This window comes from Thalia democratica, chromosome 8, assembly GCF_965202585.1.
Source record: "Thalia democratica chromosome 8, ktThaDemo2.hap1.1, whole genome shotgun sequence".
Lineage (NCBI taxonomy): Eukaryota > Metazoa > Chordata > Thaliacea > Salpida > Salpidae > Thalia > Thalia democratica.
Genome location: NC_139172.1, coordinates 27,766,380 through 27,785,944, shown reverse-complemented (window position 1 = coordinate 27,785,944; position 19,565 = coordinate 27,766,380).

Below are 19,565 nucleotides of genomic sequence, written 5' to 3'. Positions count from 1 at the left end.
AGTATGACCTCAATTTGATCAGGCAAACTAGTTTTACCACATCTTTTTAAATTAAAATAGTTACAATAACCTAATAAATAATATGAAGTTTGTTAAGGTTCAAAGTAGATTTTTAGTATTTAGTTGCAAATGAAAATTATAATTTGTAGCTATCTTTTCGTATAGGCTAACTTAAATGAAGCTTGTTATATTTAAGTGAGTTAAAAAACCGTTAACACTAAGTATTCCATTTTATAGTAGATAAATTTTTAGTTCATTTAGAACTGTCAAAAAAAACGCACAGTAAAAATTAATTTCCTATATTTAATTTACCGTTAGCGAATTAAAAAAGGTTGTACTCCAACAAGAAAAATTAAAAATATAGTAATAAACGAAAGATCTCTTAGTAAGTTTTTTTTTTAAAGAATTGATACAGCTTTTTTATATTCTTAAACTAAAATTTTATTATTTTCAAAACTATATGTATGAACTTTTAACCAGATGAAAAAAAAATCAAACTTAGTAATACACACATGATAAACTAATTAATTAAGTTCAATTTAATTTTCTAATACCTATTGAAATACAGTGAATTATAAACACTAATAGATTTAATATATTATTAATTCAACACCTTTCAGAGTAAAAACAAACAACTTATTAAAACCTTAATAATCTAAAAATTAAATTAAAAAACATGTGAGCGATTTTTCAGCTGTCTCCTGAGTATAAAAGGTAAAAAGTGAACTTTAAATAAGCAACTAATCAATTTAATTCATAAGTTTATTGCAGTAGATCAGTTATAAGAAGACTTTTGTCATTTAGATGAAAACAAAGTAATCAAGTTTTGTTTTGTTCACAGTCTTGATTTTTAAAACTTACGTCTGTAAATATGGCATTGATTTGTATTTGTGAAATTAGGTGTATTCGCTAGTAGTTATTTTGTTACAATTTTAAAACTTAAATTAGAAAGTATAGTATAAAATAATGACTAATAACTTAAAGTTAAAATAATTAGAAAAATATAAAACAATTATTAGTTAAACAAATATTGTAGAAAGCGTTTAGTTAAAAGTGATACATTGAATTGAAAAAAAAAAGTACAGAAACTGTTCTTTTTTATTTTGTGAAACGGTTCTTTAGTTATTATTATTACACTTTTAGTTCTTCAAATTTTAATTTGTTAGTTAAACTTAACAACTTCATTTATTAAAACTTAATTTGTGTCGTAAGAGTACGATATAAAACTCAAATAAAAAAATTAAACAAAGAATTTAATTTTATTCGTTAAAAAAAGATAATAAACTAGCATAACCAGTGTTTTTGAGACTTTTTTAGTTGTGTATTTATTATTCTCAGTTTTTTTTACTAAAATGATTTTTACAAAAATTTTTTTGCATATGTTTAAAATTTTGTGGATGCTTTAACCGAACTCAAAAATTAAAACTTGCTAAAAAATTTGTAAAAATATCTTTTTTAAATCGAGTTTTTTCTTTGAAGATAACACAATGTAACTCGTGTAATTTAACACATAGTTATATAGGTTTTAAATGTGTTTACAACTAACAGTTATACATGTGATTTGATTACAAATATAACATTTTTAGTAGCACTGAACAAAAATTTGCATATATAAGGTTTAGTAGTTAATTTTCATTTAGATAATCTCATAAGCAACGGTACGAATAATAAAAATACTGGCAAATCAAAACAAAATTTTTTATCAAATTGCCTATTAAATACACAATCAAATATGAGCGATTGCATTCAATTCTTCAACTCCATATTGATCATCGCAACTCTAATTGGATGCGGCTACGTAGTTTATTTACAAAGGTAAGAAAAAGAATTTATTTGCTTGGTGTAATTTAAGTAATATCCATACTTTTTGATAAAACGTTTTCTAAAAGCAGTTTTTTGTTTATTAACTGTAAAGAATGGTAAAAACATAAAATAGATAACAACGCAAATAAAACTATTTTTCTGCTTTACCAAAAATTATTATTTTAGTAGTGATGTTAATAATATGTTAGTATAACATGATTTTATCAATATATATAATTTTAAGTGATTCTTGAACAGCTTTATAAACTTTGTTTCGATAAAGTTTGCAAAGCTAAGATTCAAATTTTCACAGTTAACAAATTATATAAGTTTTATGCATACAAAATTAAGTATTTTGTTAGGTAAAGTTTTTTGTTGATTAAAAAAAAACAATACATAGCAACAAAAATACTTTAGTGCTTAATAAAGAGCTTTTATAAGTTTTGATTACCGTTTGTTTAAGAAACTCAAGTCATTTAATGAAGCTTAAATAATAGCGTGTGTTATTAAGAGTTTACAAGTTTGTTATTTTTATGTATTTGTTGTATGTAGTTCAAAAACAAAAACTTAATATTTAAAATTTTCTTTGAAATTGCAGAAAACTCTCGAAAAGGTTCGACACTTTGGCAGAAATATTGTCTGACTTGAGATTTGAACAAAACCAAGAGATTTCGAGTCAACAACGTGAAGAAAGAATAGAAAGGTATGAGGAACACTTTGAAAGATATGAGGAAAGTGAGAGATCTGAGACAAATGAGAGACATGAAGAAAATTGTGAAAGAAATGAAACGTTGCAGCTAATAGCCAATGAATAAGATATACATGAACAAACAGTTTCTACATCCATCTAGTTTAAGAAAATTCTCATTTGTATTTTATATATTGTATTTAAAGCTCATTTTTTAAAGACTTCTGAGAAGTGATGGTTAAGTACAAAGTTATTTGTATAAATTAAAAGTACTTGAAAATGTTTAAGTTATTAAAAAGAATTTAAATCATATCTAAGTCGTTCTTAATTTAAATATCATAACTTTTGACTTAAAACTATACATTTTTCCTAATAAACTAAATAAGCTATGCTTTTTTTCGGAGAATGTATAACACATAAGTTATGCTCCCAAATAAGCCGTTATATATTTGAGTTATAACAAAACGGAGAAACAGTGGTATATAAGTTTTTTATAACACTGTAAAATGATAGACTGATTATTTATTTATAAAAATCAAAACTAAATAATCTAAAACTATTTAAGTTACTAGATTTTTAAAGTTTTAAGAACTTCTCATTTCAAAAGTTTAGAAATTTAAAGGATAAATGTTTTTTTTTTAATATCATAAAAAAAATCGGTTTGATGCTAAAAACAAAATAGTACATTTAATTTCATTTTTTGTTCCTTGCTTTAAACATTATAAAAACTATAAAACTTAAATTTAAGTGTTCCATTTATATAAATTTTCAGCAACTAAACTAATTAAGTACATTTGATTAACAGAGCTTATATATTTTTTTGAAAATGTTGCTTTATTATATTTGTTGATAGTTAATTAGATAATAAGACAACTTATTTTTCTCTAAAATATCTTGAATTAATGACTTTTTTTTTATAGCAAAATGAAACTGAAACGTTGATACGAAACTTGTCAATTCTTTTGTGTAATACACTTGAAAAATTTGCTGGTTTTGATTTAGTTAGCATTTTTGATGTGTATACTCACTTTCTATTAGCTTACACAGTAAATTTTTTGGTTATGTATAAAGTACCAAATTAAAAACAAAATGTTAATTTGTCTACGGTTATATTGTGTTTTTACCGACTAACAATCACTATAAAACTCTCTTTTAAGTAAATTAAAGCGTTTGTTTTCTAAGTGTTAGCCTATATTTGTGAACAGCTATGGCGTAGCGTGGTATTTTGGTCAGCGGGTGCGCAAATTTGTTTCTCAAAGAATCCTCTAGATTAAATTTTTTGTAATTAGCTAGAAAATGATCTTTTTTTAAGTATTTTAAATGAAATAAATTTATTAAGTAAAATAAGTATGAAGTAACTGTTTCAAAAAATACTTGTTTATTACAAAATAAAAAAATAAAAAAAAAGCATAAATTTCATTAGAATTACTTATATTTGCTCAAATGTAAACTTACTAGATAAAAATTGTTTATACTACTTTTAGTAAACTTTATATCTTTAAAAATGAATATATTCAATAAAACGAAAATATCTGTTTTATTTACGAAAAACATATCAATCTCTTTAATATACAATACAACAGTGATAACAACACCTCATTCCACTTAATTCAAACAAAGTTACACAGAAGTTAAAATAGATCAACTTTGTAACTGTTAATAATAAGTTAAAACTTGGCTCAGCCTTATATTCATTCTTAGCATATAAAAAAATTTACTTGAAAATATTTCTAGTCAGACAATAACTTATACAGAGGTATTGTCTTTTAATCTACACGTCATTTGCAAGTTGCTTATTTTAGTTGCAGAAATTAAGTCTTATCGGGTAATGCAATACTAAAAAATTGTACAACAAACCTTTTTTGAATATTTAAACGCAAAGTTAAACTTTACGCCATAAAGTAAAAAAAAAGTGGTTACTGGTTCTAAGTTCAGATCAAAACTTTAAACTAAGGAAGTTAGTGTTAACAAATGTTGTAAAATTTACTGTCAAAGGAAATTTTTACATTTTTGAAAGAACATATAGGAAACAACCTGAAGGGTTTTCGATTTCTGACGACGTAGAAAAAATACGCTTCCTTACAAAATCTTGCAAGGTGATTGATAACTTTATAGTTGAAAAAAAGCAAAACGTAAATATTTTAATAGTTTAAATTTCTTTTCAATTCCATGATATTAAATACTATGTAGTGTTTTAAACTGTACTTATATAGTGAAAAAACAACGATAGTAATCCTATAGTACTATGACAGAGTTAAAAACTTATTAAAATGTTTTAGACTGTATAAACCTTATAAAAATGTGTTTAAAAATTATTTAATTTCTAAACGTTGTTTTAAATGTCTATTAAACTCTAGCATCTGCAGACTTGTTAGATTAGTTACACATTTTGTGAGTATAAAACATTTAAAATTATTTATGTATAAAATAAGCTTAAGTTGAAATAAGGTATCACACCATTTCGATCACCAGACCAAAAACCTTCGGTAGAATAAGACCAATTTAGTCTTATAAGGACTCATCTGTCAGTCTTAACCGAAAAACATTTTTCAGAGAGGTGCATAAACGATGAACTTCCGAAAATCGAAGGAGAAGGGTTCTAATAAAGTATAAAAGATATTCTTAAAAATAAAGAAGTATATTTCAAAGGCGATTAAGGATTTAAACCGGTTCGGGCTATTACTGCAGCTTTTAACAAACACACTTTATATATTAGAAAAACAGCAATTGAGCTGTGTTGTAAAGGGTTAAACTAATAAAAGTTCTTTTTTTAACATAGAAGTTACTAAACGATTTATTGGAAGATCTAGTAGTAAATGTTTAACTTACAACTTATCAGCATAGGGTTTCCTTAACAGAACTAAAAAGGCATCTTATTTGATTGATGCATAGTCATATGGCTATTTTGTTTTCATGACGCATTAACACTATTTTCCTTTACTCTTCAAAACTTTGCAATTTGTAACCTTTTATTAACTTATGTTTACATTTTTAAATTTTCTGTAGCTTATTAAATGGATCGGAACTAATACTTACTTATCTAGCGTAGTTTAATTACTAATTAACAGAAAAGTAGTAGAAAACGTTAATCGTTTGTATTTTAAAATACTTTCACGTTAGTTATTATAAAAATTTGAAGCAAAGAAACGCATCCGGCAGATCGTTATTAAAGATATAAATAAAATTAGTAATGCCTTATGCTTTCGAAATTTCTATTACTTTCTTAGTTTCGATAATGTTTAGCTTAGTTAAGATGCATGTTTAATTTTATACTTCCAAAAATTACTCTATAGCCATTAGATGCTTATCATTTTTCAATGTATACAAGTTTATAACAACAATAAAAGCATTAAACTACAGTTAACTTAGCATTTAATAACAGGTATCAGACTTAAAAAATATACAACTATGCAGAATTGTTAATTCTTTTTTTTAATCATTATAAATATATAAATACTAAATTCATTTAGCTAAATTCTTAGAATCAGTTATATAAACATTAGATTTGAGAGATGCACTGCACGATATAACCTTAATTATGTTTATTGTATGACAAGAAGGCAAAAAGAAACTAAATAAAATTGAAGTATTCTAATATAAAGTTAAACAATAAGTTTATCAGTTATTTATAAAACTACTACGCACATTTAATTCCACAAGAAGTATAAGATTTATTCCATCAGTAAACGATAAAAAGAGCTTACAAGTAAAAAGTTAAAAACAAAGCTCAGGAATCGGGTTTAAAAAACCTATGTCTAAGTATTTGGTAGCTATTATTGCAATTAGACACTAACGTAGATTTTTAAAACTTTTATGTATAATTTATGGAACGACAAATGATACGTTCAAAAAATTTTGTTTTAGGACCTGGTGCACGAATAAACCTTTCAGTTATCAAAAATACCTCTGGTATTGCAGATGGGGCAGTCGAAATACTTGCGCAACTACAGTTGGTGTGTTCATCATGTTGCTGGTCGTAACTGGAGTTGGTTTTAATTCCAGGCTAGTGGTAACAACTTGAGGCAGTGTGACGTTCATGTTACTGACAACAACTGGAGTTGGTGTGACTTTTATCTTGCTGGTAATAACTGCAGGTAGTTGAAACGGGTTGGAAAGCTGAGCTGGTTGAATATATTCAACTGGTTGGTAGAACCCGGTGTTTGGCAATCTGCCAAATATTTAATCAGTTAACAATTTAATACCATGTATATCCAAGTTCTTATTTGTGTAAAATTAAGTTTTCTAAATATTTCTGAATTTTGGCTAATTAGAGAAGTAAGAAACTAAAAAAATTTAGTTTGATATTATTAGAGTTGGTTTTATCTTTTAATGAGTATACGTATGTATAAGTTTTAAACAAGTTCAATAATGAGTTTAAACTAAATAGGTAACAATTTTAATATTATTAAATAAAAAGATATACAGGAAACAAAAACTTTAAAAATGATTTCTGTACTAAGATAAAGGACTGTCAACTTAAATTTAAAACATTTTACTAAACATTACCTATTTATATAACATTACCTATTTATATACTAATTATTATAAAAAACTATTTTATATACTAGTTTCTATAAAGTTTTAAAATACTCCCTATTAGGTAAAACAAAAGTATTGTTCATGCAACACGCAAGGTCACTAAAAAACAACCTGTTTTTCAAATCTTCCACATGTAAGAGATACCTGGGTCCCATGAAATTCCTGCTGGCAACGAAATCCGGCAAGTAATCACAAAACACAAGCGGGGAAGTACCCGCGACGTTGATAATGCTGCAACGGCTGTTGCATCCCAACGATTTCAACTGATCAATGTCGTGCTGGTTGCAGTGATTCTCCGGCATCCTTGTTAGCTCAACGTAATTTTCCTCGTATGAGTATCTGCTTTCGGAAGGCGTGAGGTATTCGTCGACAACGTTTTGCATGGTTTTTGAGTTTTTGTTCAGATTGTGGTAACTAAATGAAGTCTATGAAAAAACTAAGTTTTGTTATAAGATTTTACTAAAATTAAATAACCTTAAATTTTAAACATGTAGAAAGGTGTTATCAAAAATAAATACTTAATGTAAAACTTAAAGTATCTTAATTAGAAAAAAATAGTTCAACCTATTTAATCAAAGCTAAAAAAGTCAAGTATTTTTCAGCAGTAAACAAAAAACTTTTACTTTTGTACTTTTCAAAAAATTTAACAACGAAAATAACTCATTTAAATATTTTTTATTATAACTTGAAATATAGCTTGTATGATGACTTTAGTAGATTATTAAAGAATATGCCAAATTTGTACTTTAAACTTTTCTCTTAATCTGGAGTAGAAACAAAAGCTTGTAAGAAGTAACTTGACCACTTTATTTACTTTTTTATTTTATTTTACAAAGTTTTTTTGAATAGTTGTTTAAAAATTTAAAAACCTTGCTTCAACAAAGTTAAAAAAAATTAAATTTACAGCATTTGTTTAATTTGTGAAATTGTTAATTGAATAAAACATTGAACAAACGCAGCTATAAATCAAAAATAATTCGAACAGCCAAAAAAAACTGTAGATGTACAAAGTTAGATACACTTGCGTTTCTTATATCGTTAATATAAAAAAAAACAATAACTATAACGAACTACAACTATCATAAAATAAGATATACTTTACTCGGTTTTTTCTTAACAAGTTGTATAGAATTATTTTCTGACTATGAATTTTTGTTGTATATAAATAAATTTTCATTGTTTTTTATTTGTTATATTTGTTTTACATACTTAAAATTTGAATTGATCAAAAACAAACTAGCATTTAAAAAAGTGTTTGCTTGTTTTTATAAACGTTTAAAAGCATATATTTTCAGTAGTTTTATCATTTAGTTTTCGTATTTTACCTAATTTGTTGCCATATATAAGTCTAAATGTTTGTTAAATTTTTTTACTGTTTATAAAGTATCATTTAAGGAAGTGTTTGAAAAAAAAAAACTTTTTTTCTAGTGCTTCTTTTTATTTAAATCTTTGAAAAGCAACAAACTTTTGTATTTCGATAAGCTTAGTGAGTTGCTTATTTTTTTTTAGTCAAAATATATTGTGTCTTTTATTTAGAAAGAAAAAAATCCAAGGGTCAGAAATCATGTAAATTTTCAAAAACAAGTGAACTAAGCAGAACCTATTTTTCAAACTATTTCTATCAAGACATAGTTTTTTTTTTAATTAACCAAGTAACAATATTCTTTAAATTTTTGGCTAGACAAAACCTAGGATAAGTTTATTATAGTATAAAGATTTGAATAAATTATGATATGAGTTTTAATATGTAATTTAAGCAGTTTTAAGTATAAAAGACAAAATGATTTTAAGTTATATGTATTCAAATCAATTATATAATTAAATTCTAGTTATTTTTTCAATCAACTAAAGCATTTTTTTTAATTTTATATTAGTACTTTTAAACTATCTCTCCTTAAGATTTTCTTATGTAAAATAGCAATACAATAGCAGAATTTTTTATTGCATTCATAATTTATTGCGGAACATTTGGTGAACAGTCAGAGTTGTGTTGAAAATTTTAATTTGGAGAAATTTAAATAATCAAAAGTTGTTGTAACCTGTTTGAATTTGTCAAAATGGAAGCTAAATATATTTTTAATATAAAACCTACCATTTGTTGTATATATATTTGTATTTAATCAGCTGTAATAGTTAGTATTTTGGTTAGTTTGTGTAATTGACTTTTTATGTAGTTTATATTTGTTTATGATGGTTACTACTGTTACTATATAAGTCAAGTTTATCTTTTATTTTCTGATATGTACCCACTAATTAAAATAGTAATATATCTGGATTTTTGCTCTGAGTGTCTTTTGTATACTGTTTAAAACTATTTTCGTCTTCAAATGTTTGTATTGTTTTTACATTTGTTACGATAAATTGTTGCTTTTATTTCAATTTTCACTCTTTTATTCATAATACTTATATGTAGAGTTCATGAAATCAGTCAAAAAAAACTTAGAAAAACTAAAAACTTACTTTCAACATTCTTGCGACTTTACTTAGAATAAATTTGTACGATGTTTTGTTTTAGAGTAAGTACCATAGTACTTAGATTAAAAAGATTTCAGATACGCTCTTTTCCGAAAATAATTACTTGTTTCGTCATTGAATTTTACATCATACACAGAAAAAAACTATAAATAAGTAAAAAAAACATGTCATAGAAATATTTTTTTTCAAAAAAAAAAATCCTTAACAATTTAGCTGATGAATTACTATTAAACTCAAGGATTTCAAAACTTTTTACAACTGATAATTAACAGTATTTTTTCATTTTTTTAATGCTAGTGTTCAAATAAAAAAAAACAGAACTATAAAATTAGCAATTAAATTTATTTAATTTTTGTTTAATAATTTTTTTGATATTTTTTGTTTCAAAAAGGCTTTTATAAAAACGGTTAAACCTATGCAACATAAAATAAAAGAAACTAGTAAATAGTAAAGAAACTAACTTTAAGCATGAAAATAATCTAAAGTTAGTTTTTAAACACGAAAATGAAAAAAATAAGAATATTTGAACGTTAAAAGTTATAATAACATATTCAAAAACAAGTATGCATGAGAACAAACACATTTGTTTAGTTTCATTTTTCAATTATAAAATGAACAAAACATATTAATAAATATAAACTAACAAAATGTAGATGAAAGTAATTTTACTACAACTAATTAATTTCTATTAAATAACTTTAAATAACTAAATTTTAAGTCTATAACTGAAGATGGTGTCTTAGTGAAAAATAGTCATAGATTTTTCATCTTATGAAGTAAAAGCGCCGATCGAAGTGACTAGAAGCCAGCCTGAGGTTTATCAGTTAACTAAAATAAAAATAAAAACAATATATTAGTTGAAAATTAAACAAAATGTTAAAAACATCAAAAATATTTGAAAAATACAACACTAAAAAAAGGGTCTTAAGTTTAAAAATTTTCAAAGATTAAAGAAAGATATGAAATTATTTTCATGTTTTATTGTTGACTGTACATATATTTTTTCAACTAATAGCTTTTAAAGGTGCCACGTAAAAGTTTATCGTTTTTTTTGCACAAATAGAAGTTCATAAATTACTTTTCAAATGACTTAGTCCTTTTTCAAGTTTTTATTCGTGTAAGAAAGAAATGTTATTGAAATAACGATTTTAAAAAGTAGTTAAATTAAAACTTATGTTATAAAAGTAACACAAATTCTTACACTAATAATTTATGATTTTTGTTTCAATTGAATAATTTGTTTGTGTTTTAGTTAAAAATTCGTGACTTGCATTTTATATTAGCTTTTTAATTTTAATTTTTTCTATTTAACATTAGTTGTTTAAAAAGTTTAACTTACTTTAACCTCATTTTTTAGAAAAAAACAAGCTGTTTAAGTTTTTCTTATATATGTATAAAATATTCAACTTCATATACATAGTACGTTTTTCTCTTATTTGGTTATTACAATTTCGATGGTAAACTAAATAATAGTATTTTTAAAATGCGTAAATTTTCAGTTAGTAGTAAATTAATATAACAACACAAGAGTTTTTTAATTATTTTGAATAAAAGTTTTTAAGATAAAAAAATTATCAGAGCTAAAAAACTAAAACTAAAATAAAACAAAAAAAAAAACATAAATTTAAAAAATAATAACATAAGTTGTGTTTTAAAAGCGAACTATTTAAAATTGATTTGATACCACAACAAGTTGAGCTTAATACAGTAAATGTATTTAATGTTATTGATGAAGTTTTTTATTTTAATTAACGACAGTAGTTACTACCTTCTAAAGAAGTATTTGCAGTGTGTTGAAAGTAGAGTATAACTAGAAATTTGATAAAATTTTAAAAACTTCTGAGTTTTGAGTTTTAAACATTATTGAGTTATACAATTAAAAAGGCGATAGTCGAAATTTAAATTATAGATGTAGAGTTATATATAGAGTTAATTTTTACATGTGTCATAATATTTACGTGCAATATTTACTTTATTCTAATGGAACTTGAATATTATACTTTAATTTTTATGTGGATTAGAGCATGCCTTTAAGACACAATTTGTGTCCAATTTATCTGTTATGTCAGTCCTTGACAAGACTCTATCGTGGAGTATGACTTGATAACCGATAGATTTCTTCGTACACTACGCCCGAGACCAAACATTTAGAGCGCTTTCTACGTTGAATAAACAATAACTTTTTATTACAAAATATTTTTATTTAGCCTGTACATAAACTTTTGAACAGGTTAGGTTAGACTTTTTGCAATTTTAGTTGATTTTTGCTACTTAAAAGTTTAGAAACTAGGTTTAAAATTATTTAATACTATTATTATATGTTAATATTTTTAATCACAATCTTTTAACTAAGACATAACTTTGCACTATAGAATTAAATATATATTAAGTTTAAATGTTTTTTTAAGTTACTTTAAAATTTTGCTTTAGTATTTTAACTGAACAAATAATTACACTAAAGTCTACAGCTGTTTTAAAACTTTATATATGTGAAACGTGTACAAACGTTTTTTGTAAAAAATTTTTTATCAAACTAAGAAATGTATATATAAAAAAAATTACAATTAATTTGTAGCTACATAAGCTTAATTAAACTTTATTTGTTTTATTTCGTTGACAAATGTAAACATACTTATTTTAAGTATACCCGTGATTGTGACAATTGCATATTTTTTAATTTTTGTAGAGTTAATATCAAATTCTGATAAAACTTTAGCCAAATGATTTATTATGTGATAAGATCAATTCAATACTCTGGTTTTGATGTTACAGTAATACTAAAGAAAACTTATCCTTGGTTTACAAACTTAAATTTATAAAAAATACTTAGCAGCTTTTTTAGATTTGTAACTACACCAAGCTTATTTGAATTTGTTTACCTTACAAAATTCTACTGACATATTTAAAGTTTAAAACTATTACTAAAAATATGAATTCAACTGCAGTAATTAGGGTTTTAGAATTTTTCTAATTTATAAGATTATAAAAATGAGGTAAAGTGATAATAAAGGAGTGTATTAAGGACATTTATACTCTAAAACTAGTACACCTTACCAAAATGTATAAAAGTAGACCAAAAAAGGTTTTATAATAGGATTTCCCACCCAAAGGGTTGTGAGGCAGTATCTTGGGGGTGTGAGAAAGCTTTTCTACTTTTTTTGATGAATAAGGTAATTTTTTTTTGAGCAATTGCCAGCCAAAATTTATTTTACTGAAAAATTTATAACTATAGACTTTTAAAGCTAACAAGCAATTCAAATCATTTAAAATGGAGTTCTAAATGAGAAGTGCGGTGTCTTAAGTGTTTTCAAAAATTATTTTAAAATTTACCTTAGTAGTTATGTATTTTACATGTGCTGCAAGGGGTGTGAGAAGAAATTAAAATATTTTAGAGGTAGGGAAGTCAGAAAGGTTTGGAACTACTGTTTCAAAAAGTAAAGCATAAAATCAAAATAAGAATAATATTAGCTAATCAAAAGCGCCTTTGATTTGCAAAAATAATTACTGCTTGAAAATATTAAAAGTGTATAAAATTTTGGATGATGTTTAAAAGAAGTGGGTAATGTAATAAACTTTATAGGAACAAGAACCTTTCTAGTCAATTAACAATTTTGCTTAATAAAAAAAATTACAGTATTTTTACATGAATACTATTATTTCTTCTAATTTGTTGTAGTAATATGTGTTATATTTTGTATAGTTGCTATGTAAATAAATCAAAAAAAAAAGATAAGTAAAAAATCAAACCTAAAAGAGCTAGTTTTATGGTTTAGTTTATTAAAAAGTTTTATTGTAAATAAATAAGTTGTTTTTAAGTAGTTTTATCAGGGACATAGATTGATACAAAAATATTTCCTTTAAATATATAGTACTTTTTTTTAGTCAAAGTAATTTTGTTTTTTCTATATATAAAACAAGAACATTAAAAAAAAACAGTTAATGTTATTTTAAGGGAATTGAAGTGCTGCATATTTGTGTCAAGAATGTCCCTGCTACTTATGGTGGTTTATGGAAGTATAACTTTTGAATAAAATAAAATACTTCCAATTTTTTTTCATATCACTTCTGTTATTTAACTAAATTTAACCTTTTTTTACAGATTTAAACAGCATTTTAGTTTCAACTAAAAGTAAGTAACAAAAAAACAGGTCAAAGTGCAGTATGGCAAAAATAATGACAGATGATAGTAAGTTTAATAACATAGCATAAAATAACTAGTAAAAATCTATACTACTTAGATTCTTTTGTTTCTAATTTTAAACACAAAAGTTTTACCAATGATGATAGTAAAGCTTTTGCTGCAATAAAAAGATCATTAATTTTTTTATTTAAAATTTAAATACAATTTTGATTAGTTATTTATTTGATGATAGTGTAAAAAGTCATAAAGCATGCTGACTGTTATGTTGACTGATTTTAGAAAAGCGTTTTATAGCATAGTTTGACAAAAAAAAAGCGCTCAGAATATTTGGTTCTAGTACCTGGTGCACAAAAAAACAACCCTTTTGGTTAGAGTCCCACACCACGGTTAATTTTAACTTCTTGTCTAGGACAATGCATACTTTACTTATATATAATAAGTTGTTAAGTTTTTATAGTAGAACTTATAACTTTTTTATAACAGTGGTTTAGTAAGCACTGTTTTATTTGAAAGTATAGTTAATATAAACACTTAATCAGTTTCATTGCAAAATAGATTTCAAAATTATCAGTATGCAATAAAAATGTTTTATTAAACAGACAAGTTATGCAAAAAAACAGAAATATATTAAAAAAAAACTGTTGTATAAATTTCAATATTTTATAATGGCTAATTAGGTTATTGCTCGAAAAAAAAAGTAGATGAAGTAAAGTTAAAATTTATGAAAAAAAGAAACATATTTATTTGCATTATGTTTAAAATTTGATTTGTTATTATTAAAAAAGTATTGTATTGCATTATGTAGGATTGAATGGTTATAAATGAAAAAGGCTTTTCAAAAATCAGTGTGGTATTTTAAATATGCACATTTTTTTTAATAAAAAATAATAATAATAGAAATACAGTAGAAGTTAGCACTAATAAAATGAAACAAAAAAATCTAAAAAGTTTAAATGAAGTTTTTTTGAAATAAATTGTTTTATTAGAGTTAAAATATATGGAATTGAATCATTATATATTATTCAGATTTATACAACATGTTTTTTTTTAACTATATTTTCACATTTTATCAATTTTTACATAGTTTGTCGTTTTTACAATTTTTTTATTACAGTAAAACAGTTTGAAAATCGGCTTTGCAGTGAAACAAGTTAATAATTATCTTCAAATTACCTATATTTTCAACATATGAATCTTTAATTTGTTCTGAATTGTTTCCTGTGTTAAAGCTGTTTAAAACAAATATTTAAGCACTGCTTTATATCTATATTGAATTTTTTTACTTAAACATGTCAAACATGCATAGCTGTTTTTTTGATGTGTTTTCTCTAATTGTTAGATTTAAAAAATGGACATCTTTTTTTATTTGTTAGTTTTTTTATATTTAAACAAACACAAGCTCCATCAATTCCAGCCTGACCCTCTATAGCTAAAACAAAAAAAAACTTCTTACTTAAGTTTGTTAACTATTTTAAAATTTATACAATAGACGTCTGTAAAGATAATAAGAAATTATGAGATACAACACAATAAGCAACATAACTCTAAATCCTTCATTAAAAAAGTATCTTTTAAAACGGAATTAGACTTTAGAGTAATAAGCTTTGGTGGGTAAATGACTCATACCTTTCATTTTTTTTTTCATTTGGTGAGAAATTTTTCTGTCATCTGCAGCAAATTGAACCAACAATTTTTTGCCATAAATCATCTTTTGACCCATTCCCTCCATTATATCTACTGCATCGTTGGTATGTTCTAAGATTACAGCTTATACAGTTTATACTTATACAGCTTATCAGCCTTTCCCCCCTAGTGATGCTTAAAACCCAGAATTATTTAATATAACATAATTTACAAAATCAGTAATGTTATCTTGATAATACTAAGGCTTTTGAAAGCTCAATGCATATAAATACTTATTGAAATAACAGTAAAATATTGAAATTAGATAACTAATAATAAAATTTATTCAACTTATTTTACTATATTAACAATTTTTCACTGTTTTTAGCAGCTCATCACGATATATGCAAAAATCAAAATAGGTTGTAAGATAAAATAAAACCTAACTTTAACCTAAGAACTGAGTTTTATGCTAAGATTTCCTGGCTTATAAAGCTAAAAACTTTAAATTTACTAAAGATTTCTGAAGTAGTCAAAATATATTGAAATTTTTTTTTTTAGATGATACAAAAGTTTTTAACTAAATCTCTTAATTTTTTATTTGTTAAGCAATTTTAATTTAATTAACTAGAAATATTTTGTGTTATGTTAGATAGAAAGCTAACGTAGAATAAGTTAGAAACTAGTCTCAGTCTATAGCTTGTTTTTAATTGTTTTCAATATCAGTAAGAAAAAGAAATGTTTCTACAATTATAAATTAATCTAAGTAATATTTGAAAATTTCAATAGTAAGTATATAAAGTTTATAAATACATAATGAATTGTTTACGTAAAAATAATTGTACAGAGTTTAACATCGATTTCCAGAGATTTGTAGCAGTTCATTATTGCTTGAGGTGAGTTGAATCTATATAATGTTTAGTTTTACAAAATTTTGTATTTAATTCGATGTTTATTTTATGTTTATGGTACTTATTTTTTGTTGAAAGTTAAGACATTTTTGAATTTTGTGAGAAATACTTATACGGTTAAATGTAATATAAAGTGACAAAACAAATCTAAAACAAAAGTTAAGACTAGTTGTTAAACTAAAGTTTAAAGTAGGAGTTACAAGTCACTATATATAATATTTAAAATGTTATTGTTTTCAGTACACCATAGGCAACGACTTTAAAAAAAAAAACTAAAATTTCACTATAATTCTGCCTTTTGTTGTTGTTGTTCTTTAAGCTAGAGAGTTTAATTAACCAGGAAGCTTTTTTAAAACACTTTTCAAATGTTTAGTTTAGTTTAAGGATTAAATTCAATTTTACAAACCTTTTTCTTAAGTTTCGCATCTGAGTTTTTGTACATGTTACAAAAAAGAAATTGCATTTTTTAAGATGTGTAAAAAGTTTTATACTTAAAAAGCAAATTTAAAGTATCTCCTTTATAACTTATAGTATTATATTACATACTTTAAGCTAAAAGACTAAGCTTATAAAAAAATTACTACATTTAATATAAAATAAGTTGTTCAAACAACAAGTCAATTTTTCAGTTATGTGGTGAACAATGTCAAAGATGGGATAGTTACAAATATGAAGCAATTAGTTAAACAGTTATCTAAAAAAATATATAATGAAAGAGATAAAAGGTATGTTTTGTTTACACAATACTTTTAGATTTAGCTTTGCTAAAAACTAGTTTAATAATAAATTGTTAAACTGCTGACTTGACTTTTTATATTGTAAATATTTTTTCAATGTGGTATTAACATTGCCTTAAATTAAAAAAAAATAACTATAATAAAGCAACTTAGATAAAACGTAAACGTTTATCACAAATACTACACTGAATCCCTCCTGATTTATCCGTAATAATCACTGATAACAGCAATTAAAGGTTGATCAGTTAGTACTCAGGCTTATCAGCATCTTGATCTTTAGCAACAAGCACAATAAAGTCATTTGTTGAAAAAAGATATACAGTAAGATAAAATTTAATATTATTTATCTGACAGAGTATTTTACTTTCAAGATCCACTAGTGCATTGCCTAATTGGTGATTAGATATTCCTTGTCATTTGATTGTCAATTTTCTTGGTAATTTATTAGTTTTATAAAAACGTTTTTTTCGAGCTAAAGACATAAAACTTTAAAAAAAGTGTTCCTTAAATTGTTTAGAAAAAGCTATCAGAATGAATATTGATAATTTATTAATTAATGATCAGAAAGTAAAAACATTCATTCTTTGTTTTATTTTTAAATTAAAAAACAGTAAAACTTTAAAACTTATTACTGACAGATTTTTTAATTTTGAAAAAATAAGACTAAGAAATTTGAATTAATTTTATTTTTAAAATAATATTTGTTTTGCTTTAGAAATTTAATAGTTTTTAAGAAGCATATGAAACTCTCAAAGTTTGAATTCCTTTGAAAAAAATACATACTTTTAAAAAAGTGGTAAAAAAAAACTGGTCGGTTAGTTACATAAAAAGTAAAGTTAAAAGATCTCCCCTTTCACACTATGCCTTAAAGCAGCTGTTTATTTGATACTTAAACTGAAGTGATATACATCTGAAGTGATATAAAATTCTATATAGTCTTTATGGGTCATTTTCTTTGCAAGTATTTTTTTTGTGGATTTCAAGATGTTTTTACATTTACAAGGAAAGACTTGGCAACTTATTTTTACCAGGTATTTTCTACAAACCTAAATCTATGTATCTAAAAATATGTCAACGCAGTTCCGTTTGCACTAATAAATACAGAGAGTTTGTGCTTTCATACCATTATGTAATTACAGTAAGGACATCTCTAAGGTACGCATCCTGCACTAAATCTCAAGAACAAGTGGAATCAAATTATTAGAAAAAATATCTATTAAACAAATGTAAGCTAACAAACAACAACATTACTTTAATATAATAAATACAAAAGTAACACAAACATTAAAATAAAAAAAAGCAAAGTCTAATGGATTTATTGTAAATTTGGACACATTAGCTCAGGTTTGACTAACTGTTGCCCACAAGCATGTTATTTTGAAATTTCACTAGATATTCTGGAGTATGGCATAGGAATAAACTGTGGCCTGCAAATTTTTTAATGTTGTTCAGCCACCTCCAACTGCCTGTTGATCCTGGTATAATTTATTATTTTGTGCAAAATGTTGAAAACCTTTCAAGTCTGTAAGGTCTGCACTTTTTCCTGGATTCATACCTTATGACAGTGGTATTCAAAGTGTGCTCAAAAATTATTTTGGGGTGCGTAAATTCTATTTTGAAAAATTGTCCTAATTTTTAAAATTTAAACTTCATGTTTTAGAGTTTGTTATGAACAACAAAAATGAAAAGGTATCAGGTGTACTAAATGCTATTTTTGAAAAATCACTAGATATTACAGACAAATTTTAAATTTGTACTAGATATTCTGAAGTTTCTGATGAAGAAAACCTTGTGGTGCACAGAATTTTTATTTTGTAATTTAGATTGCACAGATTTTGGTTAGTTTTAAGACCACTGCTACATGATATCCTTACTGTTCAGCTAAACTAAGCTTATTTTTAATATTTTTGTATTTGACTATTTATTAAACATTTAATACTATCTACTTCATAATTTTTCTTATGTTTACCTAAATTGTAAAAGTTTGATATTTAAAAACAGAGTTAAAAATAAATGGGAAAATAATGCAATACAATTTTTCAACCAATTTGCAAGTCAAAAATACAAAAATAAGAAAAATAGTCAAGAAAATATAGATAAAGATTATACATTGGAAGATATTAGAAATATCGAAGACTTTCCAAAGCTACTGCATTCTTACAATAATGGTACAGAAGATGGACTCCAGCTTCTAAAAGTTATTTAGTTTAACTTAGTTAAAACATTTAAGCTTCAAAGCACGTAGATTACAAAAATTTCAGTCTATACGTTAACTTTGATAATACCATGAATAAATTTTGAAAAAGAAGCATAGGTATTACCTTTTAAAAGGGGGCCTTTCGTTTCCATAAGTAAATAAAAGTAAGAATTAACCCTACTAAAACTTTTCATACTATATTTGTTCATAACCAGTTTTTGATTATTAAAGAGGAACTTAGTAAAAAAAAAGATAAGTTTTTTTATAGGTTTTATATTAATAGCTTTTTTAAAGTTAAGTTTAAATATGTTTATAAGTTCTAGAAACTTTGTTAAAAAATATATCTTATAACAAAAGTTCAAATCTTTAGTGCATCATGATTCTGTTGGTGAATTACAAACTTAGCTGTTTATGATAATTTGAAAATTTTAAAAAAGTAGATGTAAAATAA